Raw genomic sequence first — 27,586 nt, 5'->3', positions numbered from 1 at the left:
GAGGCAGAACAAACCAGTAATACAGTTCAGTAATAGCAAATACCAAAGAAAATATTCACGAAAACTAAAGTTGTGTCTATTTCTCCGTGTAATGGCCGCACCCCTGATTTTCAGCCCAAATCCCGGGAAGAAAACCTGAGGCCATTACAGGAGTATATACGGTATCTTCAGATTTACACTCTTTAGCAACACCGTAGTCGACGCGTCGATGACAGAATAAAGACGCAGCATAATTCACACCTAAATACTTGCATTCTGAAGCCTCCTTCGGTGGGAGCGCTATTTAGGCTGTCAGAAGAACTTGGCGATTGTTTCTCTTGAAAAGCTGACACGCACTGTTTATTTAATTAAGTGTCATTAAGTGACCTTGTGAAATTCAACGAGTTCCACGAACAGGCACCTGCATTCCCTGGCTCCTGACTTGAAAATAAACTAACGCCTGGGCTGCCAAGAGGTTAATAAATTACTGGTGCTTCATTTACCAAGTCAGGCTCGTTCATTGATGAAACGACTGCCAGCCCTACTTGTACTTCTTGCGGCGGTGAAGAAACAATATCACGTCCTCTGTGCATGTAGGCACGGTATAGTAACAGGATGCAGGAACTGGCGGTGTACTACGTAAGGCACACTGCACCAGCGGCCGCTCTCAGAGGAAAGAATACTTGCGCAGTAGCCACAACGTAGTACGTGTGCTCTAGAGAAAGCCGGTGTGCCAGTTCGCTTCCACCAGGGCGAAGGTGTGGGAGATCTACTGTAATAGTGACATGTGCCGCCTGAATTTTGTACGCCTACTCCCACTTATATGGTTGTTTTTCTCTCTTTTTGATCTCGTAGCAGGGTAGCAAAGCGGACTTTTTCTGGTTAACCTCCATGCCAAATCCCCTTCGTTGTTCTCTCTCATCTAGCACATATAATGACTGCAAGTTAATCATGTATGACACATAGCGCTGCACGTATTCTAGCCACACAGATTTGATAAATAGCATTCTCTTATTTATCCGCCGCATCTCTAGAGTATAAACAGGATGCTCCAGACTAACCTTTAATAATTGTCGGCGCGTACGTCTGATGTATATTTAGATACTTCGTTCTGAAAATCTTACCACCCGCTAACCTTTACGATCGCTTGTAGTTCTGGTTTCGCTAATTATTTTGCTGGCACTGGAAAATGAAATAGAAAGAACTCTTGTAGTCAAATGAGCCGCGTTCGTTAATGTAATAGATAAAACTGTTTTCTCACTGATGCTGTTTGACATTACAAAGTGAAGTAATGAAAAAGTACGGGTGCTGTGGGCTCGTGATTATTCTCGACATTAAGGGTTCGTTGATAAGTCAGCGAGTGTACCGATGCAGAGAAAGGTATTGCATTTATCACCAGTTGAAATGCAGTTGCTACGAGTCAAATAGAAAGCTTAACCTAATGTTCATCTGCAGAGCAACACTAGGGATTTGGTCGCCGCGGCTCTTGAAAGTTTTGTTAAGCATCCTTAACTTTTGTTTCCTTCATCACAGCTCTTTATTTACCGTTAGCCTAAGACCACCAACATTCAATAAAAAAGTTTGGACGATATAAACGGTCAGAAGCAGAGGCTCTTTCACCAGAAACGGCTGGTCTGAAATTGCTTTGTTTCATATTCTATTTAAATTGCAAATGAGATTCCCTGAATTTCGATCATCCTATAAGTTTCCGACTTTTTGTACGCCTTTTCTTTACCATATGTAATGGCGCTGGTAGAATATGACAACAGGTTACCTGAGTTCTAATACATGTGTAACAAATCTGATAGAGAAAGACCCATAGAATGTTCTTCACGCTGATACGCCCGGAAGAAACAGCTTCACTCAACGTGACCTGAAATAGAGCCTACCTCCCATACCGGCATCGCCTCATTCGTAGGCTCATGGATTCAGGGACAGTGCTGCAGCAGTGCGCAACAAGAACGAACACTGAAGATCTCATTCTGATAAGAGGTCTGAAAGAAATTTTTCTACGGGTCATTTCTCCAGCGGCAGCTGCGAAAACACCACCCTTGTACTATTTAGAGACAGACAAATGCAATGACAGCCCGCCCACAAGCTCGCCTGGTGTGCGTAGCGAAAGATATCCCGGTTGAAATGCCTCATGCCTATGGCATTTTGTTATTTTCTTTATTGTGGTGCCATAAAGCAGAGAAAGGTCTTTTGAGAGACCCGCAGGATACATTTGCATTCAAATAGTCGGGACAATATGAGACATGCTGCGCAAACAGCAACTTGCCCGTCGAGTTAGACCGCAAAAGACCTCACGTCTGCTAACTCTCAGCTCGAAAACGAGGAGGTATACCACTAAAGTAATACCATAAACATATATATAGCTGGAAAATAAATAGAAACTGCATCCCCAGCAATAACAATTGCCATTGCTGGGGTCTCAAGAGAGACAAATTAAAATAAAAGCGTTGTAACTGGCAGCGTCACAAACATCAAATACGTCGCATTGTATATGTAAGAGTGGGCGAGCACTGGAGCGGCTCATCGGGCGACGGAAATGCAAAACAGTTCTTGTGTCGGTGCCAGAACGAAGCAAAATCCACCCGAAAGTCTCAGGCGAATACATCGTCGCGCTTCGCTTATAGACTGCGTGTGCTGTTTTTCTTCAAGATGTAGACACGATGTTGCTCTGTATTGACTTCCCGTATATGTATATCATCACGCGCGCCAACACTCAGAAGAGGCGTCGTTTCTGCGCATCTCTTGCAGCCCAACAAGAACAGATGCAAGAGACGCCGCCGTTGTCTCCGCCGAAGCTCGGCCCACCCTAGTTGTGCAGCAGCGCTCCCTAAGGGGCACGATATGAGGGCCTGAGTCCCTGAGGCCTCGCCGGCATGCAATATATCCGGACGGGATTAGAGATGCGGCTGTTGACGTCGACGAAGCGCCACAAAAACAACGACAAATAAAGTAATGGAGATGAAAGCCTGTCTTGAGAACGGATGGAAGACACTGAAGCAAAATATGTTGCTGATTTCCGCGTAGAAATGCAAGACGCAATACAAAGAAAAGAAAAGGTATATTACAAAGACAAACGCGATTTAGAATGGATATGTAACAAAACGCAGCCCCACATTCGTTCAAACAAAATACCTTTCCGAACGCCAAGGATGTACGTATAATCCCTTTTTTTCTTTTGCTTTAGTTCACATGAAGACCGAAGTTTTCAAAAGTTTTGTCTACTGCTACCACTCAGGCACAGCCGATATCTTTCGACTTCCACAAAGAGTGCGAACACTGTCGTTTCCATAGAGAACATTCCAAGAGACAGAGCGCCAGACACTGACTTGATTAAAAGCTTTCACTTGGATTACAGACCTGCATGTCAGTTTAGGTGTTGGGTGAAAAGTGCAATGGCTAGGCGCTAGACGCAAGATGGTTAGGCGCAAAGTGCGCGTACTGTCACGTGCCAGACAGGCCGGTCTCCGGTCGTGGCAAAGTTTCTCCCGTTTCGCTCTGGTGGCATCGCATTCCTGCACGACTTGCCAGCGCATCTGCACCATGGTCGTCGCGTCGCGTTTTCCTTCGTGACAAATGCAGCATGCGGTTCCTGCACACAGCATTTCTGACGCTGACTTAGCAAAGCTTTCGTTCGTCTACTTCGACGCGTTCGATGTAGAGACGCGCTAAATGTCTCGAAGATGATGCGCTACTTGAAATGGTTCCACCAGAATATCGCTCCTGAATACCACTCACCTTTGGTTTCCGTGCGCTGTCATGGTTTATAGGACTTACAGTCATCCCAACAGAGCGCTTGACAAACAAATCTTGCTCCGGCAAATGACTGTGCTCGCAAAGTGCAGCTAGCGCTGCTTCGTTATAGTCTGGTTCCACGTTCACTTGCCTGCAGCGGTACGGTGCACGCCTGCATCCTGGAATCTCTAACAGGAAAGACGCGCTCGGCCTTTCTCTACACAGCGTTGTGTACTGCGCGGCCATAGTCGTGTTCAAGCACGTGACAGCCACGCAACGCGTCGGAATTTTTTGAAAACTTCAAATCGCCTGCGCAGCGAGAAAGCTCGCCAAGAGAGACGCCCATCGACTAGCGAATCTGGAGTAAGCGATGAACCTGGGAGCCTATGCGCAACTGGGAGATGAGCTGTCGTACACGGTTCAGGAACTTGTGCCATAGGCGCATCACTGCCTCTGCACGCGTCGTTGGCTCAGGTGCTTCCTTAAAGGCTGCTAATAAGAAAATCCGGCAATTATCAGCCCCGCGCCTTTGCCATGAAAACATTTATAGTATATGCTAAGCATTTATAGGCAACATAGCCCAAGTGAAATTTTGTTGTAGTTGGCATTTAAAGGGGCTCGTTGATTCCTGTCCGAGTTTATGACTCATTATTGGAGTCTCGGCATCTCCAACACATTTGAAGTTGCCTCTACAGAATCTTCGTCCTGGCGTTCTAGAGCTGAACATTTGCTCGTGAGGAAGAGCGTGCATTTCTGGGAGTTCTGCTGGGATTTACATCTGGCTAGCCTGCTTTCTTGTAATAACTTACCAATTTCCGTCTTAACATAGTAGTACTCAATACGAAACTCGCTGATCAACTTCAAACTCGAAATACGGTCAGTCCACGCCGGACGTCCCAGACTTTACGCTCGCCCTCTCCGATTCCATTCGAAGAAATTGTGGTCAATCATTTTGCTGCGCCATTAGTCCCTGTGAAATCTTTTTGCAAGAAATATTTGTTCCCTGTCGGTTACAGCGATTCGAATGGAATTACGTACTGTGTTGGACTAAACCTAGATAGAGAAGAAATCCCGCAATGGAGGTTACAATACTATATACATGGAGCACCTTACAAATACTCTGGCTGCTCGAAGAGGAATCGCGCCTTATTATTACCTTCCATTAGTGGTCGCTACGTTCTCCCATCGATGTGCTTTGTGGTAAAGTAACATGGTGATTCTGAGCCGACTTCGAACCCTTTTACACAATTTTAACAGGTTTCTAGACACAATGCGACAACATAGCATGGCAGTGTAGTTTCGGTAAGTGTGCCAACAACGTATTGAAGTTGTTGAGCAGTTTCGAAGTGGAAGTGCAAACAGCAAAAAATGTTCGAAATACCTCGTGTTCAGAAACGTATAGGTAAAAATATATGGCTGAATGCATTTGGAAAGGTGCGCAAAAGAGATTTAGTTCCGAAAAATTATTGGCAGTACTTCTTGCTTTAGGCGAGCAAAATTTGTATGTTTAGCGTCCTCCTTGTCCATAGGCGCCCAGCCATAAGTCCGCTTCACTGCGCCGCACGCTTCTCCGGGGCAAAGGAAAGACGCAGCGGTCGCGCGATTGACAAATTCGTATGTGGCTTTGGGTGCTTACGCTGGTGGCTTCTCGATAATACTAATTCGACACGATATTCCGTCGTTTCCCGCGCTGTCGCCGACGAAATAAGTGTGAGAGAAAAGGAAACACTGGTCCGCTTAGAAGGATATTGCTATACCTAAAATGTATAACAAAACGGCCAGGGGGGGGGGGGGGGGGGGGGCTACATTTATAGTTCTTGCTTCTGAACTACTCGCTTGAACCTTGACGCACGTGGTTCGAGCTTCGCACCCGAGTGCCTCTGGTTTCTTCTGCTGAGCTTCGGCACAGGTGAGCTCTGCCCTGCTGATCACATCGCCGACGGGGCGCGCGAGATCCGCGCTTCGTCTTTCGGTCGCGTCTCATGGTGGCATGCAACACAAAAATCGCGAATAGTGTGAGTATACTGCCGCGCTGTCGTATTTTTTTGCACAGAGTGACTGTGCTTATCTATTGACATACAGGTTGGTCTGTACAAGCAAAAGTAGCAGCGATGATGACCTATAATAACGATGCCACCAGACAACTACTGAGCGACGCATCGCATACAGCACGGATAGGGAGAGAGACCGGGGAGTTCACTTTTTGACTGTGTGCGTTTACATGAGGTTCTAATTTTGAATATTCATGGTTGTAGGCAAGAAGATGCCACTGAAAATGTTCCTAGTGGTACGGATATCATGGAAGAAAGACGTCGGAGGGGAGAAGCTAGTGATTCTGCACCTGAATTTTGTACCTCTGACGGGTAAGCATCAAGAATTTTAAAGCACTTATTGTTTTCTTGATCTATGAATGAACCAGTACAGTATATCTCTTTTTTGTATTCAACGGTTAAATGACCACCTATATGTTCAGTATTTCGTCAGTGCTGTGCGCTGCGGGCTTGGAAAACATTCTGCCGCATTTTAAGATAAGTTTTTAGACACGCTGAAAGAGCTCAAGTTGCATCACTTTGTGAACATGGAGCAAGCAAAATGTTTATGAGAGCTCACAAGGAACCTCCAGGATGACAAGTTGATTTTTCAGTTGGGCTTTGCAGAGAATTCTAGCTTCTTCGTGCAAAATGATCCCTAATCCTATCACTGGGTAAATGCGCAAGCAACATTAGATTCCTTCGTCGCAGACCATAGCTCAAAAAAAAAAAGACTGGTGCCATAGTACGAAATCACTTGTAGCAATTTCGGACTGCATGTTGTATATTTTGCTGTACAACAACAATAAACAACAGTATACAACAACAATAGAAATTTGTGGAAATTTGAGCTACCACGAAAACAAATTCAGTTTATCTGTAGAGCATAGCATTTTTTGCAATGTCTCATGGCAAGAACGCATCTGCTGGGGTTGGCGGCACAGTGAATACCTTGGCAGCCAGTACCAATTTTCAAAGGCCCTACCAGGAACATATAATTCCGCTCCATCAGCTTCTTAACCAGTCAGAAAAAATACAGGGCGATAATTTTTAAGCTTTAGAGAATTGTTAAAAACTGTTACAGTTAACGTAATCCTAGTCCTTGAGTTGGTTTATAGAGAGAAGCAGACATTACTTTCATGAGAAATGGAAGTATATATTCAAGTAACTAACAAAGATCGACTACCTATCTTTTCAATTAATTACTTTACGGCGCATATTGCAATTTACGAATTGTAGCCGGTGAACTTGCAAGCCGTACCCACTTGGAATTAATTTCCAGAATGACGCCAGTTTGTATGTATGCGCCACCCAACTTACCGCAAGAAAATGCATTGTTGTTCCACTTACCCTTCTTATACAGTGAAGCGCAAAAAAAAAAAAATAGCGGGAACGCTCATGTATTACATTCCACACTTTGGGAAATATTATCTCGAAACTGGTGTCATCCTGGAAAATTCATTTCGAGCGGCCGCCAGTTATTCCCTTTCGGTCCCTACGTGTCAAACGTCCGCTAGGCGCTAAGCGCGCCCAGCAGGACCATAATGAAGTTTTCCAGTCCAGTCCACTGGATACGTCTTGCAAGCTCACCTGCTACAATTCGTAAATTGCAATATGTGCCGCAAAGTAACTGATTCAAGAGATGAATAGCGGACTGTTGCTAATTAGTCGAATGTGTGTCTTGATTTCTCGGGATAGTAATGCCCACCTCTTCCAATAATCTAGCTCAAGGACAAGAATTATGCTATCTGCCGCAGACTATTTTTAAAATTTTCGGAAGACCTTCAAAAATGATCACACTGTATATCAAAGATATATATGCACTCTGTGTGCCAAAGAAATTGGCTGAAACAAAAAACAAAAGAAAGTTGAATTGTCAGCAAGGTTCGAGTCCACCATCTCCCTCAAAGTTACGGGTACCTTTCACAATTTCGTGCCCTTATCACAGATCACTGTTAAGCCTGGGTTAACTTCCTACTGAGCCACATGGGCGTTTCAATGGCAAGGACCATCGGCATAGCAGCGAAAATTTCAACATCCCAAAAAGCATTATTACCTCGCACAAATCCTGAGTCGCACTGCACCTGTCGTACATGCACCAATGTGGCTGCGTGGCAGTGAAATAGCAACTCGTTGTATGTAACAGGCAACTGCTGATGCACTTCAGAAATTTCGTAACTGCCAACCACGTTTTCAAGTTGCCAGCAACGTGAGATCAGGGGCCCTATAACGTAAATATATTCCTATCTGTATATTCCTGCCGTCAAACTTACGTAAGCGCCGACGCAAGCATTGGGCGGTGACCTGCAGCGTTGTCTGAACAGCCCGATCAACTCCTCGTTTATTGGACGTTGCTTTTGCTTACTTTCAAATCGAATAATATTCGCTAAATTGAGCGGTTTGTCTTATGCAATTGGCTGACAAGAAGCGAGGAGTATGCCCAAATGGATGAAGTTTCGATGGGGCCGAGCCAGCGCAATGAAATCAGACAACCGGATGAAGGGGGTGGTGCCGGCGTCTGCGATTGGTCTGCTTTCCCTTACTTAGCTTGCGGTGGCTGGTCGAAAGTCGTGGTGACATGCAACGGAAGGTCAAGAATGCCGCCAAAACGGATCGTCAGCAAAGAAGAGTTGGCAGTGCGATGTTGTATACGTGTCGAAAGAGTTCTATAACATTATACTGCCACGAAAGAAAGTTTATTATACGCAAATAAATCCAAGCTCTCCGGCAGGTGCCAATAGCCAGTGCCTGAGCGATCGTCGAGCAGCCATCTTCTATTCCTTTAGGAACGGAGCAGTGTCCGGCTATTCAGAAAGAATTCGGATTTGTTCGGCCACCACAACAAAAACTGCCGGACCATTATTCTTAATGAAGTTTCTTCTTCTTCTTCTTCTACTTCTTCTTCGGCATATAATGCATCTTTAAGAGGAAGCTTTAGCTCGAGTGCTCCTATCTAAATACATGTAAAAGGAGAATTCGTTTTTTTCGGCAACCACTGCACCAAATTTGACGAGGTTTGTTGCATTTAAAAGACAAACTTAAAATCTAGTGACTGTTGGTTTCGAATTTTTGAGTTAGGTTGTGAATTTTTTATTAAAAATTGCCCAAAATCGAAAATTTTCAGAAAACGAAACTATGAAGTTTACAACTCTGTAACTCAACTACTAAACATGATAATACAATTCTGTGAAATGCATCTAATAGTACATCTAAAGCGGACAAAATTGATGTGTTACACATGAATATAAAAAAATTTAATCATAGCGAAATACAACTTTTGCAAAACCGTTCTAACCGACGTAACAAATTCACGTAAGATGTAAAATGACATATTGAATTTGTCCGCTTTGAATGATCTAATGGATGCCGTTTACAGAACCGCGATATTAGTTCTTGATGCAGAGCTATGAATTTGTAAACTTCATGCTTCCATTTTTTTCAAACGGTCAAATATTTGAAAATCGATTTAAGAAAATTCAAGCCCTAAATCGAAATTCCGCTTCCAACAGTCACTAGAATTTAACTTTCTCTTTCATATGCAACAAATTTCATCAAAATCGGTCCAGGGGTTATCTCATAAAAACGTTTTTGCGTTTTACATGTATTTGAATAGGCCGCGTCGGAGTTGGGCCCGAGCCAGGCACGTACCCAAGGGGGGGCCCGGGGGGGCCCGGGCCCCCCCCGAAATCAAGTGGCATACCCCCCCCCCCCTCCCCACCCACGCCACCACTCCTCACACATTCCTAAAGCGCCGCCAGATCTATGTCGAGACTTGGCAGCTGTTCATCGGTCAGCATTATGCTGCCTTTTTCACTCCTTTTAGATGGCGGTAGTTATCGGCATCTCTTGTAATGTGAAGGACAGTTTTCTCATAGATTCCGCACCCGCGCCGCGATTAACTCGAGATGCGTTCAGTTGTCGCCATCTATTCAACCGTCACGCGCATAGCTGTTGCTTTTGTTAGTTCAACCTTCTTTGTTTAGGCTAATCCTGGGACCAGGAGAGGGATGCGGCTGTTACTCAGCTGGTCTCTACTCTCATGGAACGAGTTGCGGCCGGCGAAAACGCCAATTGCGTTTAACTTTTCCCTTTGCTTCATTATTTCCTTGAGTTACGGCTCACCGCGACGCTGGCAGATGCCCGGAACCATATACACGTGATATGGGTTAGATAAGGTGGGAAATAAAATAATGTGAAAGAGCGTCCATCATGAAACCCTGCAATAACCCTTAAACCAATAAGCAAAATGATTGTCGCCCGTTACCTCGTCTGTGTTTCCCTAATTGTATAGCGCTTTTCGTGCAAAATTGGCAACTGGAAAGAAGAATCGCAAGGAGTTGAGAAATTAAGCGATCTACTAAGGGAGAGAGCCAAGGGAACAACAAAACTGCAAGCAAAAGCGAATAATAAAAAAAAGTTAGCCGTTGTTTATGAGACAATTTATGGATCAACATCTTTTTATTTAAAAAGGAAGTAGAGAAAACGCCGCCGGAAGTGGAGAACAATTACTTGTTTTGAATGACGCTTCTACAGTTATCGGTCGAACCGCCTCACGTAGCCACTTCTCTGCTGTGCTTATGTGGGTGTTTTTCTAACCTTTCGCGGTGAGCGCAGTACGTCTAGAATCGCAGAGTCCTGCGCTCTACGCGGTTGTATGGGATTGGCGGCCGCACAGCATTACGCAGTTCGCGGAACTGTCAAAACTTATCAACAAGTCGAAAATAACTGATATTCGAAACTATAACATGAGAAACACTGAAGAAGCTGTAAAAAATGAACGCAGCCTGAAATCAGTAAAGAAGAAACCTGGCATAGGACAAACCATGATGTATGCACTAAAAGATAAGAAGGATAATATCATCAGCAATCTCGAAGATATAGTAAAAGCAGCGGAAAAATTCTAAGCTGACCTGTATACAGTACCCACAGGAGTCACGATACCTCACTTAGAAACAGTAATGAACAGGATACAGAAACTCTCCCATAACTAGCGATGAGGTCAGAAGGGCCCTGCAAGACATGAAACGATGAAGAGCGGGAGGAGAAGGTGGAATAACAGTCGATTTAATCCAAGATGGAGGAGACATAATGCTTGGAAAACTGGCGGCTCTTTATACGAAGTGTCTATCGACTGCAAGGGTCCCAGAAAACTGGAAGAATGCAGACATTATACTACTCCACAAAAAAGGAGACATTAAAGAATTGAAAAATTATAGGACCATTAGCTTGCTCCCAGTATTATATAAAATATTTACCAAAATAATCTCCAATAGAATAAGGGCAACACTGGATTTTGTCAACCAAGGGAACAGGCTGGCTTCAGGAAGAGATACTTTACAATGGATCACATCCATGTCATCAATCAGGTTATCGCGAAATCTGCAGAGTACAATAAGCCTCTCTATGTGGCTTATATAGATTACGAAAATGCATTTGATTCAGTAGAGATACCAGCAGTCATAGAGGCACTACGTAATCAACGAGTACAGAACGCTTACGTAAAATGCTTGGAAAATATTGCTACATGCGTGTGGTATTTGTTTGTTTGAACGATGCGCGTGGGCGCCATCACTCCAGAAAAGAGGAGGAAGAACGAACTGGGCTCGCGCTGTGAATCTAACCGGTCAGCGCTGCAACCGTTGTTGTAAATATAATCTGTAAATAGTTTCTCGTCTTACTAACTTGTCCTTCGTGTAAGAATATCTAAAGAGGTTCTACAGCTACCTTAATTCTACACAAGCACGGAGATACCTATTGAGAAAGGGGTCAGACAGGGAGACACAATTTCTCCGAAGCTATTCACTGCGTGCTTAGAAGAATTCAAGCTATTAAACTGGGAAGGCTTTGGAGTAAAGATGGACGGCAAATATCTCAGCAACCTTCGGTTTGCCGATGACATTGTTCTATTCAACAACAATGCAGACGAGTTACAACAAGTGGTTGGAGACCTTAACAGAGAGAGTGTAAGAGTGGGGTTGAATATTAATATGCAGAAGATGAAGATAATGATAAATAGCCGGGCAAAGGAACAAGGGATCAGGATCGCCAGTCGGCCACTAGAGACTGTGAAGGAGTACTTTTACCTAGGTCAATTAATCACAGGGAACCCTGATCATGAGAAGGAAATTCACAGAAGAATAAAAATAGGTTGGATCGCATACGGCAGACATTGCCAGCTCCTGACTGGAAGCTTACCATCATTATTGAAAAGTAAGGTGTGCAATCAGTGCATTTTGTCAGTGCTGACATATGGGGCAAAGACTTGAGAGCAAGTTAAGGACCACCCGCCATGGTTGCTCAGTGGCTATGGTGTTGGGCTGCTGAGCACGAGGTCGCGGGATCGAACCCCGGCCATGGCGGCCGCATTTCGATGGGGGCGAAATGCGAAAACACCCGTGTACTTAGATTTAGGTGCACGTTAAAGATCCCCAGGTGGTCGAAATTTCCGGAGTCCTCCACTACGGCGTGCCTCATAATCAGAAAGTGGTTTTGGCACGTAAAACCCCATAATGTAATGTAATGCAAGTTAAGGACCGCGCAAGAGCGATCGAACGAATGTTGCTAGGCATAACGTTGAGAGAGAGAAAAAGAGCGGTTTGGATCAGAGAGCGAACGGGTATAGACGATATTCTAATTGACATCAAGAGGAAAAAATGTAGCTGGGCAGGTCAAGTAATGCACCGGTTAGATAACCGTTGGACCATTAGGGTTACAGAATGGGTACAAAGAAAAGGAAAACGCAATCGAGGACGACAAAACACTAGGTGGAGCGATGAAATTGGGAAATTCGCGAGCGCTAGTTGGAATCGGTTGGCGCAAGACAGGGGTAATTGGAGACCTTCGTCCTGCAGTGGACATAAAACATGATGATGATGATGATGATGATGATGATGATGATGATGATGATGATGGAGGTGGTGGGCCCCCCCCGAAAAAAAATCCTGGGTACGTGCCTGGCCCGAGCTAAAGCTTCCTCTTAACGCGTGCACGATCACATTGACGCGGTGAGTTTTCGCGGTTTTGTGAGGTCACGTGACAGGCAGGTGAAGTGGGCGCCGCCCAAATACTTTTGACGAATAGCAGAGAACTAATGGCTAAAAGGTGCCGAATTACAAATAACTATTTTCTTTTATTCGCTCTATTCATGCATAATAAGTGTGTACGCGTCATATGAGATGGGAAGCTATCGCGGTTTTCGTGACGTCGCCTGGCAAACAGGTGAAGTGGGGGTGGCCCGAACATTTTTTTTACCAATCGTGGAGAGCTGATTGCAGGATTGGAACAGAAAAGTTTGGAATAGCTTAACGTTACAGCGCCCCAGAAAGCAGCATACAATCTTGCAGCCACGCGAAGCACTGAACCGCAATTATGGGAGTGCACCTGTGGCCGCAGTGGACATTCAATATGAACATTATTTTCTCACCTAAGATAAAAAATTTACTCCTATTATACTTTCGGCCGTGAATTCCTTTGTACACACTTACGAATGAACTTAACCGTGCATTTTTACTTGGATCATGTCACTAATCTATACGGGCCTGAACATGAGGTACTTGACGCACATTGTAATGTTCCCACTTCTTCCACATCGTAACTATACCCTTCCATCGACTTCAGTATCTTCCGAAACATTTGACCCCAACTATCTGGTCAGCTGATGCAGTTGTGTTGTATCTGTAAGATATGATTTTTTTTTTTTTTGAACGTGAAGTCGAACTTGAAGCAGAATCACCGTATTGCTTTATCACAGAGCATATGGCGGCTACCAATGGGAAAGAATAAGAAGGCTCGCTTGATTTTCCAACAGCTAGCAGATTTTTAAAGTGCTTCGTGTAGTATTGTTTTTCCGCACGATATTTTTCGCAACCTTCCTTTCGCCCACCAGCACAACATTAAAATCGCTTTAAAAGACAGATATTTTCTTTTTCATGCTAATATAGTTTACGGAGACAAATAGTGCCACCAAGTGATTCAGCCCAATTTTCTGCAATGGAAATGCAGGGGGACAAGTGTAATGTCTTTGCCGTTTGGCGTGGAATGAGCGAACAGAGATAATGAACTTATTTAGTTGCTTCTTAGGAGCGGCACTTAATCATTATTGCAGATTCACTTGTAGCATCTTGACGACGTTGAACAATCGGCACTGAAATTCACTTTAAGTTCAGCATTATTACCGCTGGCGCGAAGCTTGGTCTTGCACACTGCACCTAGGAGATGTGGAAAAGACTGTCAAGAATTGGACGACTGAGAAAAGGTAATTTCAGGCATTATTTTTCAAGCAGGCGTACATAGTACAAAAGTACGGCCATCGAGGTCATATCTAGAGAAAAGAAAACTGTGCAGACCACGTGGTGAAGAACAAAGCATTGTACGAGTTGAAATCTTTTTTTTTTTGTTCTTTTCGGCAGCTAACTGACGTTTGGAACGCAGTTTGTACAACAGCGGAGCGCTAAACGCTAGGCATTTCAAACACTCAAACTTGCCCTTCATCCGAAATCCAGGGTTCGACAGAAACTCGTCTGGTCGGGAAAATTCATGGCGAGAAATATCGAGCGCCGACTAATCGTTGAAAAAGGAAAAAAGACGTTTCGGCCCCACTATGGGAACCTTGTTCACATGTGCATATGTTACTTGGATGTATGTTGCGCACAAAGCAGTATTCATGAAGGGCCCAATCTGAAATCACGTTGAGTAAGGGGCTTAGCCTAATCGTCCCAGCAGCTTGCCTCTGTAGTCAACGACATATCCCTTTACCACCATAACACTCAACAGTGTACGGCTGCATGACAAGAGTCCATGCTCGCTATGCTGAATAATTAAGGCGTTTTAACCTAGTAATATAAGGCTCGTGTGCTCTGAGTTTTGACGTCGTGGCTAGAGGGGATCGCAAACATGTTTCTTTTATAGTGACGGCGTGTGCTACTTAGCGTGATCATGGTCTTCATCCAATGCTATTGCTTTTCACGTGCCACCTTCATCCCTATTTGATAACGGTATTAATCGTGGGAAAGCATCCTGCAATATGAAAGCTAATAAACTAAGCTGATTGCATTAGCGTTACAGGAGTAGGTACGCTGTGTACAGCTTTCAAGGCGCACAAATACTAAACTATTACTGTCAATATGTCGCAACGACAATTCGTTGCGCAGGCTTCTTTCAGAAGCATGAGCAATGATCATTAACTTGCGCACGCTGCATGGAAACTCTCGCCTTTGCGTCATCATTGTTCCCCAGGCTATTTTAGCTTTGTCGTGAATTGTTACTACAAGTTTTGCAACAGTCCTTTATGCACAGCGGCAGATATTCTTTTATATGAACTCAAACAGCAACCGCCTTTTAAGCTTTAGTTAAACACGCTACTCTGTGTAGCTCAGACACTTACTCTGCTTCAGTTACATTTCTTTTTTGCATTGTTTACTGCTTATGTTACGCCACTCGAGTTTCTGATACGGGTAGGCTGCGCTGCTGTTGTAACAAATAGCCGTTTTCCCTCGTAGCTCCTGAGAATTGCGCAAAGGTCATGTGGAAAATGCAGAAAAGCATGACTTCGCTGTGCGACATGACATGATACAGCACGAAAAGGAACGAACTAAAGGTTTAACAAAATTAGGTAATAAATGGAGGCTGGAAAATATTGCTTATCCTCTCAAAAAAGTTGTGACTGTTGCCCCACGCAGGCAGGCGTTCTTTAGAGTTGTGCATCAGTAAATACGTTAATGCTTGTTTTTTCTTCTTTTGAATGCGCGCCTGGCACCTCGAGAGTTTGAATTATTGATCGTGGCGAAGTCACGCCGGTAATTCGACGATACAACTGTGGTCTATGGTGACAAATGTGAACTCTCACTTTGCAAAAAGCATTAAGAACGTTGTTACAGATACGCCGCATCAGAATTATTATTTTTTTTTCAGGGCTTCGCAGGCTGTAAACAAGCGTTTACATGACGCGCTCTTAAATTAGCCAATTAGGTGGGACTACGCTTTGAATGCATTGCTACAGCTGAAAACAACGTTCGCAACATTGTTGAAATTAAATGATTAAAACTCATTATTCGCGCACGTACTACGCTAAAATCACGAAACTACGACCACAAAGGAAGTGCTACTCTAGTATGTTGATAGACCATAATTCGTAATTCTTTAAGTGAAAAACCTGCGCTGGATCTCTCCAAGGAGTTCTTCAGGAGTTAAAATCAACAGTTTCAACTACAACCGAAAAAAAACACAGAAAATATGCGGAAATCAATGCAAACACTAAACGAAAAATTCTTACGGTAGAAATTTTAAGCTATGAGAACAAGGTAATTATGCAATAGTAAATGCAGCAAAGGTGGCACAGCAAATAGATAAATAGACCGAATGCGCTGTATGGGATTTGTGCTCAATGCGCAATGCACATACCTGTATGTTTAGTGCGTGTTACGAAAGATGGTGATTTAGCTTTGCGCGATATATTTTGTGATCAGTGCACGAGATAATGGTGCACAAATGCACGCCATATATGTCGCTTTCCGATGAACGCCTTTCACGCCAACGCTTTAGCGAGCTGTGCCATGAATGCACTGCGCATGTGCCGCACTTCGACGAAGCTCTCAGCAACTTGAGTCCCTGAGTATGGGCCCCTGAGTGGGTGGCCAGGCGAGGCAACAATTCTCAGCGTTCGCAGCCACAGGTGCGCCACACTTGACGCCTCGGAGGCCACGTGTGGACTTCTCGGCAGTGCCGTTAGATGGCGCAGCGTGTCCAGGGAGATGTGCGAGAGAGGAGCCCTGGTTGTCGCATGACGCGTTTCTCAGCGTTCGCATGAAATAGCGCGCCATAAATTTCTGAACGATGCCCAGGTGTCGCGCAGAAGGCGCTAGACGAAGCCGATGAAACCACCGCCAATATGTACGCGCTAGATGAAGCCGCGAGCTTTGGGAATCGCGAAAGAGGAGTACCAATCCAGTACACGCCTCCTACATAGCTCACTTCGACGGTGGAAATACGTGTTGCTATATAGATTCAATGGTAATGCATCCGCGATAATTTATCAACGCGTGTCTTGGTTTCGAGTGTTAGCGGAAGGAATGTGTAGAGCAAGGTGTGAGATGTCGTCGTAAGATGGTAGGGTCGGGCTGCGTCGTGTCGGTTTCAACTCGGCTACGCTCGGCTTTGGCGATGCTTGTTTCGTTATTGTAGAGCGGCACATTCCCAGTGGCACATACCTAGTTGCCCAAGTTGACGTCAAAGACGTTCCCGCTCTTCCTTTCGTTAAGAGCCCTTGGGACCAGCTCAGCGACGCTTTTCCATACAAAGCTTCCCGCATCCATTACTTGAGTGCATCTCAGATGCAGCCGGACTCGGTGTGCTCACTTCTCTTGGGAAAACGATGCAATGCCGAAAATAATAATTACACTGGCACAAAAAGCAAACATGAAAGAAAACGACAGAAGCCTACACATTGGTCTAAGGAACATGAATTAAGCTCCCAGGGATGAAAGGTCTCGAAGTAGTCAGCACGAAGGGCAAAATCACCTCATCTTTTTTTTTATGTTTCTTCGTCATATTTGTCTTACTTCCTACGCTCGATGTCAGAAGTTGCTCCAAGGCTTTTCTTTCTTCATGAATGTAAGTTCATTGCCTGCTAACCGGCTGCTTTACGCACGCACTTCTCAGGAGCTCCCGAGGAAGCGATCTCGGAAAATTCTCCTTTGGGGCCAGAAAATCCTTGCCAGCTCGAGTCACCCTTGCTTCGTAGAAGTAATCATGGAAGGAGGCAAGAACAAAAAAAATGAAAAAGCGAGTCATGCGTAAATAGAATAATAGCAATATGCCCCACTCAGTTCCTTCTAGGGCGGGAGTTTGAACATACGTAGTTCAGGTTGGTTATGCTTGACGGTGTAAGTATGGGGTAAGGGGACAGAATGAAAAAAGAGAAAACCCCGAACGAAGTAAAGCGCTTGCCGATTCCAGCTGTAGCAGGCAGCAGCGTTATCAGAGTCTAATATGTAGGCTCATTAACTCTAGGAACTTGAGCAACACAGCATCGCAGGATCGCGTATCATAGTCGATAAATTTTCGATAAATAATGTCGATTGTGAAAGAAAAAGACACAAGGCCATAAGCGAAGAATATCAAAGCGAGTAAGCACTCATGGGTGTTTTTCGAACTTCTCATGTTCAAAAATGTTTCCCGCAAGCTTTGTAGCTTTTCCTTCATTTCACGTTTCCTTAATATACCGGTTTGTTTGCATTCCCTATATATTTTAGGTCTGTTAAGCGTTTCCTGATCTCGCACTCCGTTATCATGAACTCTTTTCACAACAATGCAAAATTGTTGAAAGAACAATCAATTATCAGCGAAAGCTGACGTCGGCACGCGCGGTTCACTTTCGCTGTCCTTCTTCCTGTTTCACGTTCAAAGTAATCTGCTATTGTTTTGGCATTCTTGTCTTGTAGGGTGGGTAAGCAGGAAAGGGGTAGGCTACATGCAGTAATTTTGCACGCTACATTGGAAAAAGGCATTACATATATATATGAACGAAAAGAAATGGGGTTAACCAAGGCGCCCGATTTTTAATAATATCGTATCATAAGAAGCCAACACAGACACCAAGGACAACATAGGGGAAATTACTTGTACCTACTAATTGAATCAAAGAAGTGAAGAATTAATGGCAATGAAAGTGGATGAAACAACAACTTGGAGCAGGTGGGGAACAATCCCACGTCTTCGCATTACGCGTGCGATGATCTAACCAATTTAGCTATCGCGGCGCGGTTTCCCCATCCTGTTTCTTGGGTATTTATGTTTTTACTACTGGAAAAAAAGATCATGTACTGGTGACGCCTGCGGCAGAAAGAATGTTCCACATCCGCCGCCAAGATTTGTGAGTGGCGGCGCTGGCTAACACTCCCAAAGTTAGTTCTAGTAGTTCGGAAACCTTTATTATCTGGAAAAAATATATCGATTCACATAAAAGCGTCTGAAGTATAATGCTGGATGATCGCGCCACTAAAATTGGCTACGGCTTAACAGAACAGGGTCACGCTGATTATCACAATAGGGTGATGGACGCCCGTAGAAAATGTCAAGTTATCATGCATTTTATGAAAATTAGCGCAATAGACCGCTCTAATATATAACACCAGCCAGGAGTACTTCGCCATCGAAAGTACGACAGCGCACGCTGCCTGTCAAACAAAGGAATTCCACATTCCCGCTGTCGCCTCTCAGTGATACCGCGATAGAAATATGTAAGAGTGTCAAAGTACAGACACAAATCAAACTCTTTATTGCGGAATGCCAGATACGTGGAGGAAACAGTAACCGAGCAACCAGTACGTTTTGTTTCTTTTTAGAGTTTTAAGTACAGCCCACGTTGAAAAATGTCAGTCTTCAGTCCATAAAGGAGGTATTTCTGTGAGCAAGCCAGTAAAACAGGCAAAAAGAGTGTGCTTCAACGGTGCTAATAGGGCAACAGAATATACTAGCGTTGATGCCTTATAACCACAACAACCAAATGATACTCTACGAGCCTATATTTTGGAGAAAAGTTGCGCACTTCAAATTTCATCCTGGATGCTTTCATAAGATATCGCATTTGCAGTCGTGTTCAATGACGTTACTAAAGTATTTAGGCAAAGTAATTTTTTTAAAACAATGGCTGTGAGATACCATCGTGCATGAAGTTAATGCCGGAGGAAACTATGGCAGTGAATATGTTGAAATACTCGTTTCATATAAAAACAATTGTGTGCAATGGCAAATTCAATGCGAAAATACGCATTGCCGTTCCCATGAATAGATGCTGAATATTATATTTATATGCAAATCAATGACTTCAGTAAACACGGCGAAAAATAACTGGTTTTTGAAACACCTTCTCGCGCAAGAATAACATACGTTAGCTTATTTCAGAGGCACGCCTCAATATCATCGTCTACGGTGCTCCGACAGACAAATTTCGACAAATATCGATTGACAGCATATTAATCGGTCAACTTGTTCTTCCACGGGATGAAAATGGGCAGATTATGAGCAAGGTGCGAACGAAAATGCAAGTTACGATAGAGGAGCACGGACGAAGGAAAGCGTTCACGGGCGCTACGTCCATTAGGGCAGCCATGCGAGAAAAGTGTATGAGTGAGCAATATCACGCACGTTATCGACCACATTGGGGCCGGTGAAAAAGTGTAAGGAAGGAAAAGGACGTAGCAACCGCATTACGCTCGGTTAACCAACTCCTTGGCGTCTCGTCTCTGATGTCAACTGATGCATGTCCCAGCGTATTAGGCATGTAGATGGAGGAAATTAGGGACACGTCCGTGTTTCTAGGCGGCGTGCTTCGTTTCAGCGAGGCAAAGCTAATCGTCAACCGTTGCTATATAAAAGTGAGCCCTGTGATTCTTGCACGTAAGGTGTGTGCAGTCCACGTCTCATGTTCTCGCCCTTCGGGTTAAAAGCATTAAACACGTCTCTTCTAGCCTAGGTCCCCCCCCCCCCTGTTCTATTACGACGTACTTCGGCATGGCCAGGCCTGTGCCGACGTGTATCCCGCTGGTTTTGCGCAGTACAAAACTCTGTCCCATATTGCGGTACTACCAGCTCACCCCTTCCGCGGCAGAAGTAAAAGTGCTACCGCTGTTGTCAGCGATGTGTCAAGGCGTCGCAACAGTTTACCATACCTTTTTGGTTTCACTGAGAAGCGTGTGTTTTGAGTGTTCACGTTTTAGCTAGTAGCTAATTTACTTTTCGAGCCTTCGACACCGTTTGCAAGCACAAAAATGCCCCACTTGTTTCCCGATATACTGCTGCTTCCAGTCTCCCTTACTTCTTTTAATGCATACGTGATATCAAGGTTACAAACAGGGATAAGGTGACTCAGAAAGGCTGGCCAACGTTTCGATAGGACGACCTATCTTCGTCGACTGTTACCTCATCATCCTCGGCAGATTACTTTTAACGGGTTAGTAGAGTGACGTTCCGTGCGGTGGTTGTCTGTGGCGGCTGGCTCTAATGGAAGAGATTGAAAAGAAAATGAGCGCTGTCATTTGATGTGTCTAAGCGTGGTTTCTAAGACGAGGGGACAAGAGCGGGAGAGTGGGAAGGTGACAGAAAAAATCGAGAGAAGGACGTAATGGGGTCGGGTCTTGGGGGAAGCCCGAAGTTAGGGAGCCTTGAGAGGTGTCGTAGGCGGGGTCCGTTTGTGGTTTTAGAAGGAGGCGGTCAGCCGATCAGTATGCGGTTAACAAAAAGACATGAGTTGAAAGAATGATTTGACTAGCGTATGCTTCCTTTGCCGGGTACCTCAGCGAAGCGAAATCTACCCATCTCGTGACACCTTATATCTGCAAAATAAATGCTTAATTTGTCAAGGTAACATGTAATTATTATAATAGTGTAATACCAGATGTTTGGTAGCGTTAGAAAAAAAAAAATACTTCTGACCGGGATTCGGACGAGAGACCGTAACGTGACAGGCAGATGCCTGTGTGGGCCACACTGATCGGTATACCGTTAGAAAAAAAAAATGGTTACGTCGCAGTCGCCACGTCAAGGTCGTGAGAAAAAAACGAAAATAAAGAAGGAAAAAAGAAAAACTATGGAGTGGCAAAAAGAAACCAGCGAAAGCGGTGTTTGGGCTCAGTTGATACGATATATCAGCAAAATAAATTGATAATTGTCAAGTTAACTCATGTATTGTATTGTATTGAGTTTTATGGCGCATAAGCAACTGAGGCTATCATGCGCCAAACACATGGTATAATTTATTTCAAAAATTGGGCATCCTCAGCGAAAGTCCTTGTCCGGACAAGGACTCTGAGGAGCCCAACAGACCAAATGAAGACCTCAGCCTTCTTCTCAGGACTCAGAAAATGGGTGAGGTGCATCATAAGATGCGTGAAAAAACTGGGTAATAATTTTTAGAATTAGTAGTTCTGTGATATATTATATGAGTTAACTCATGTAATTGTTATAATAGTGTAATAGTAGATGATTGGTGGCGATGGGCAAACATGCATAAACTAGCCAATTAAGTAAACAAAGCGAAGTAGCTGCCGAGTCGAAGAATGCTTAGGCATTAGTAGACCATTCTTAGTATTTCTGTAGCATATTTTGAGGACACTAATGTTGACGCGCACCTTTTAAAGTTTGCAGTCACATTATCAGTACACGTGTACGAGATTTAGATGATAATGAAGCGTACGGCGAACTCTCAAGAAAACGAAGGACATCTGCTCGAGATAGAAGGACGCCCGGCAAGGAAATGCAGAAGTTATAGGATGACTGAATGTAAGTTTTATTCTTAAAAGGAGGACAATTCCTAAATTTGAGAGGAAGATGGGAAAATTGTAAGGCAAGAAAGTTTGTAGAAAGCTGAAGGTACGGTGTGAGAAGCAGGAGCCATTGTCATTGTAAGAGCCCTGCGAGCCCACACCTCAGGAGTGATAAACTAAAAGTAGCCGAAAAAATACTCGGTCACGCACATAAGACTCTATAACGAGGATGTCGTGAAAAATAAACAAAAGCGGCAAATCAGTACGTCTGTATAAAAATAGTAATTGCGCGAGGTACTGCTAGAACTACACAGCAGAAGTACAAGAAGTACACGAAGCCACAGAAATGAACTAAATTCATGAAACAAAACGGGTGCCACAGACCACCGCGACGACGTTGTTAGAGAGGCTTTCAAGCATAGGAACTCCTACTTATGGCATGTTTTTTATTGTGCAAAGCGAGAACTTCTGGGTGTCGTAAAACTGCTCCCGCGACGGCCTGCACCATTCTCTGCCACGCCACTAAAACGAGCACAGGCCGTTTCGAGGGCGGTTAAAGAGCACTTAAGAACACAGAAGTTGAGCATCAAGTTAGGTTAAGCGAGTAAATTACACGCCTTCAAGAGATTTCGAACTGTTCGCTTAGGGCGAAAATAGCGTTCGAAATTAGAAGGAAAAAAATCTGCAAACTAGAATTACTCCTGCACCACCATTATTGACCGGCAGGCCAAAGTACACCACTTAACCATCCCGCAGGATTTTCTTTCTCTCGCATCGCTTCTGTGCCTACCAGTGTGGCTGCTTCTTTTGACTCTATGCAGCTTCATTTTTACTGCGTCTTATTTCCCGCCTTCTACCTCCTGTTTCAAGGTCGTCTTCGTTACCCTTTGCGCCCGTGCTGACAAAGCTGGCAGCGTGGATTTCTTTTGCTCGCGTCTTGAAGACATGATCTTTCATAGTGCTTTGTTTCTTGACGCTATGCTGAGTGTGCTTACACTTTGCTGTAACTCCGATTCCAGTTGGTGGGGGAGGGAGGTGTTCGAGTATGTCTCAGCAGCCTCGCCTTGGACATTTGTTATTTCCGATAGTCGTTCCCGTTGGCTTGTTCTATTCTGGCCTTCTGACTCAAGAGGTTCGTGTTTTGGTGTGTGTTGATGTGTACAGCAAGTCGGCATAGTTGGATTCCGTACATAATGTAGACGGGCACAAGAAGCGCGACAGTACAAACCCAAATAAATGCACAAGGAGCAACAGGAAATGTGTTTGCACCGATATACGTTGAGTACTTATGTATTGTACCTCCTTTATCTGAGCAAGGAAGACAAAGACGGCAGCCTGAATGATACAAAAACTAACGCGAGCAACGTGGTAGACTTCGGTTAGGAGCCGTGTAGGCACTTGCCTGCTTTTCTCGCTCAAGGTTCTGCGTGTGGTAGATTTCCGTACGCATAATCACACGAACTATTCTTTTATTCTTTCTATCTCGCTCCTTCTGACCTGCCTAAGCCGGGTGCTTCCGCAAGGCTGACACCACCAAAAGTAATTTTCCTATTTTCTTGCCTCGGAAGCTATTCACTACTGAAAAAAATGACGTATTTATTTTCGCTGAAGACGTCTGTATAATTCGGCTTGACGTGAAACAGTCTTAAAGCGAGGATTCACTCTCAGGCTCGTTGGTTCATGATCAGATTAAAACCATGCAGCCACAAGGGACAAGGCCAAAAGGAGCTCATAGACACGCCACCATGTCTTTCTGCTTCTCCATTTCTTGTCCCCTGGGGTAGAAATGTTTTCATCTAACCCTTGAAACGTCGCATTATGGGTGTTCCTGCCCGTCTAACATAATTCGCAGTAAACAATGTCGTACACAGTGTCGATCGCTCCTGCATGCCAGTAAACAGTGGAAGAGAACTTCACTTTCCTACACAGAGAGGGTTGTTCGCGTGTACGTAAGTATATCTTTAACTGAATAAAAATTCTCCCGCACGCAAGCACATTCCAAGACAGGAAAGCGGGTTAAATTGTCTGATTAAGAGAGTCGTCTACTCGCTGCTATTGCGCCACTGTGTAAAACTACAAATTTCAGCTAATGGACACCTTAGATTTCATTCCCTAGGACATTCTAATAACGGGCGGATACCTGACAAAACTAGGTGGCGCAGTAAAACAGAAAATTCGTTCCGTTATACAGCGACAGCGTTCGTGGGCTGCCCTCAGTACTCCTCAATCCTGACGACTGACCTACTCGCCCCTAGTTAGATGACGACAAGGTTGTAATTGTAATAAAAATCAGGTTCCCCCAAAATTTTTTGCTTCTCCATTGAAGAAGTGCAAGATTATTTGCCTAAACACACATACGTGGCGCATTTGAGCACTTGTACTCACCAAATATTTATATTATACATATTACAAAATTTGCAGTTCCGTCCGAAAGGTGAAGCACCGATTGCGATAGCAAATTAGTACGTAGCCGTACGAAGTAAGGATAGTAGTGTTATCGGCCGTATAAACTTGTAAACATTGGCTTACCAACTAAGTTAGAAATCATAGAATGTGTAAACGTGACTCAACGAGGACATAGAAAGAAACAGACACTCAGAGACAGCGCTATGCTTGTGTGTATGCTTCTTTCTACGTCCTTGTTCAGTCGCGCTTACACATTCTGCCATAGATTCAAACCAACTAGCCCGTCAACGTGTTTCAACTAAATTAACGAGCACGGTATTATGCGCGCACGAGTAAACATGAACGCATGTCGCTCGATGATAGCGGAAACTGTCTGTTAAAACGCTGGAGTTAGGAATCGCGGCAGCAGCCGCGGGCCAATTGACCTCCGTACATCTGTCGCTTCAGCGCGAACTAAACGTCGAAATCACAGTGCATACGAAGCTACCTGCACTACGCGCACTGTGCGAACATCGCAGATCACTTTCAAGAAGAGACGCGGGGCATGTATACATAACTATTACTGTGCATGCATGGTAAAACTGTTTATCAACTCAGCCTATCAGAATGACGAAAATACATACTTTTTGGGCAGTGGCATCATTCTTCAAGCTTTCAATTTTCTCCTCTCCACTTCAACCGCTTCATCGAAATTGTGAAGGACAGAATCTTGATAAGAATAATGCACTGCTACAGATGATAACGTCCCGTTCTGTGAAAGTTTCAGAATGCATACACTAATGTGTATTGCTTTCTCAAGAATGAACTTCCAGGATATGATCACTGTCAGCGCTTATATCATAAATGTCACTTCCAAGTAATTTCCTAAGCATATTTCACTGGCTTACGTACCTTTCCGCGATAGAGTAAAGAACACCGAATCATAATATGAAAATAATTATTAAGCGACTTCTATTGATGAGCGATTATATGTGTGAAACTACTTACAGCGCTAACAGCAGCTGATAGAGTATCGGCAGATTGATGACTCAGAACAAGAATATACAATGCCGGTGTCCATAAAACAGATTTGCTGTCTTACGTGCAAGGATCTAGGTTGCAGAATAGAGAGGCTTGTTACTAATCAAATATCGTTAGCTCTGTCACCGCTGTATTTTTTGTTTTGTTTTTTTAACCGTTGAAGTTAACTTGCGTTATGTTACTGGCACTGTCACTTTACATACAGCTTTCGGCTTTTGTTTATCTAGCAGTGCGATATATTTGAAGAATATTAATATTTGTATGTGAATCAGTGTACCGAATGACTTAAAAATATTCCTTAAAGTTATTTGATCGCTATAATCTCAAAAACAATTAATTACGATAAGAGATACGGCTGAACTCACGATCGGTGTGTCTACAATGGCAGTCAGCACCGAGTGCTTTACTTTAAATATTTTGGGAAGGCTAACTGACAAAAAGCATAAGTAATGCCGAAAACCCTGGATCTCAGGCACCATCATAAGCTCATAGGCTTTTACACTTCAATCACAAATATCAGCTTTCAGCATTGAAATTAGTGACTAGGGCCTGCCGGATGACATTACGTAAAGTTTACAGTAAGCTCAGTCTCTCGTTAAAACTATGGGGCCGGAAATGGAAAAAAAAGGTTATCGCGCAAATGGGGGATAATTTCGCGTTAGAGCTAATGGTAGGGGCAAACTCAAGTACTACGATTCGTTTGATTTTAGTTCTCACAGCTCGCCAGCGCCCGAGAAGTAGACTAACTGTAGAACAAGTACAGCTCGCCTACACACATCCACTTTGGGAATGATTGCTCGAAGACAGTTTGCTGTGACCCATTTCCACGAACATTTTCGAAGCAGCTGCAAAAAAAAAAAAACATGTAAAGCGCAGCAAGCAATGTGGCATGCAAGCGTGTTTCTCAATCTCGAAAGCATAAATTCAAGCGACTCGCAGTTCGAGTGCACTTTATCACACACTTTCCTTCTCTTCTTGCCACAAGCAGGTTTCATTTTTATTATTACGCATTTTCTTTTTTCTTTCTATGCAGCGGCCTATGCCGTCCTCCAAGAGTGAATTTGAGAACGCCACTTCACGCATGCTGACCAATGCGTGTTCAAGAACTTGAAAGTCTCTCCTGCTTTCATTTTCCAGAACTTGGTTCATAGCTGTGCATTACTACTATTGTTTTATTATTGCTTAGACGTGCATTTTCTGTGTCGATTCTATCGCGGTTCCCCATTCTTATATTACAAATGTTGTGCTGGTACCTATCACACATTATTAGATACTGTGAGTTTTATTTATCTGGCCTCCTGCTTTTAGTGCTACCTCCGATAACATGCCCGCGAACGACTGTTGAATTCCCACTCCATGGGGCTCTTTTCGATGTCCTGTTTTAGGACTGGCTAAATAAAGGGGGCGCCTGTTTCAAGAATACTGCAGCGATTTGTCAAACACAACGTTTTTATACACATAGGACAAAAGACACAGAATCTAAAGAACATGTCGAGGTAAAAACAAAACGAGATCTCGGGGGAAAGGAAGGTCATATATCAAAGAACTAGACAGACAGCGATTATGCATGTAAAGAACGTGTAATTTTGCGACCATTCCCCTCATAGTGCTCGCACGTCATCTTCGCTGTTCCAGTATGGTCATTGCTTGCGTAGATCAACGTGCCCACTTATGTGGATCTCTATTTACTCAACATGTTTTACCTAAGAGTGGTCATTCATCGGCTATGTAGGGGGCAGCCGTCTGTCAAGACAGCGAACGGCACGATAAGGAGACGACACCATTGTTGTCGGCTATTCTGAAAACACTCGCGCTGGAGTTTTCTTAACAAAGTTCCCTGTTCTTGCTTACTTTCGTGCAACCGTTTTTGTACGTTTAGCACTTCTCCCATTGCATTCTACCAGTACTAACCTATGGGGTTGTAAGTTGGAGCGTAACAAGAAAGCTTTAAGTAAAGCAAGCTAAGGATAGCAGACCGAGTCATAGAATAAAGCAGGATAGGCATAACGGTAAAAATACAAATATTAAAAAGTGTTAATATTGCGTTATACACGACACTTTACCGCAATACGTTATAGGGGCTCTGAGAATGCGCTGCATCTCTGTAGATTAGTAGTGGATAAGAGGCAAAACCTGCGTTTTAGCATT

At 43.9% G+C, this 27,586-nt stretch overlaps 1 long non-coding RNA gene across 1 annotated transcript in view; it reads left to right on the top strand.

The window, feature by feature from the left end:
* LOC140217123 (uncharacterized) overlaps positions 1-26,623 on the top strand; it is a 177,980-nt gene extending 151,357 nt beyond the window's left edge. The window contains exons 2-3 of the long non-coding RNA XR_011893624.1: positions 5,979-6,086; positions 26,472-26,623. This is a non-coding gene — a long non-coding RNA (uncharacterized lncRNA). The remainder of the gene's footprint in view (positions 1-5,978; positions 6,087-26,471) is intronic.
* The last annotated feature ends 963 nt before the right edge of the window (positions 26,624-27,586 follow it).

This window comes from Dermacentor andersoni, chromosome 4, assembly GCF_023375885.2.
Source record: "Dermacentor andersoni chromosome 4, qqDerAnde1_hic_scaffold, whole genome shotgun sequence".
In the NCBI taxonomy this organism is placed as follows: domain Eukaryota; kingdom Metazoa; phylum Arthropoda; class Arachnida; order Ixodida; family Ixodidae; genus Dermacentor; species Dermacentor andersoni.
The sequence above is the reverse complement of the archived record's forward strand: the minus strand, read 5'-3'. Positions and strand labels throughout refer to the sequence as shown.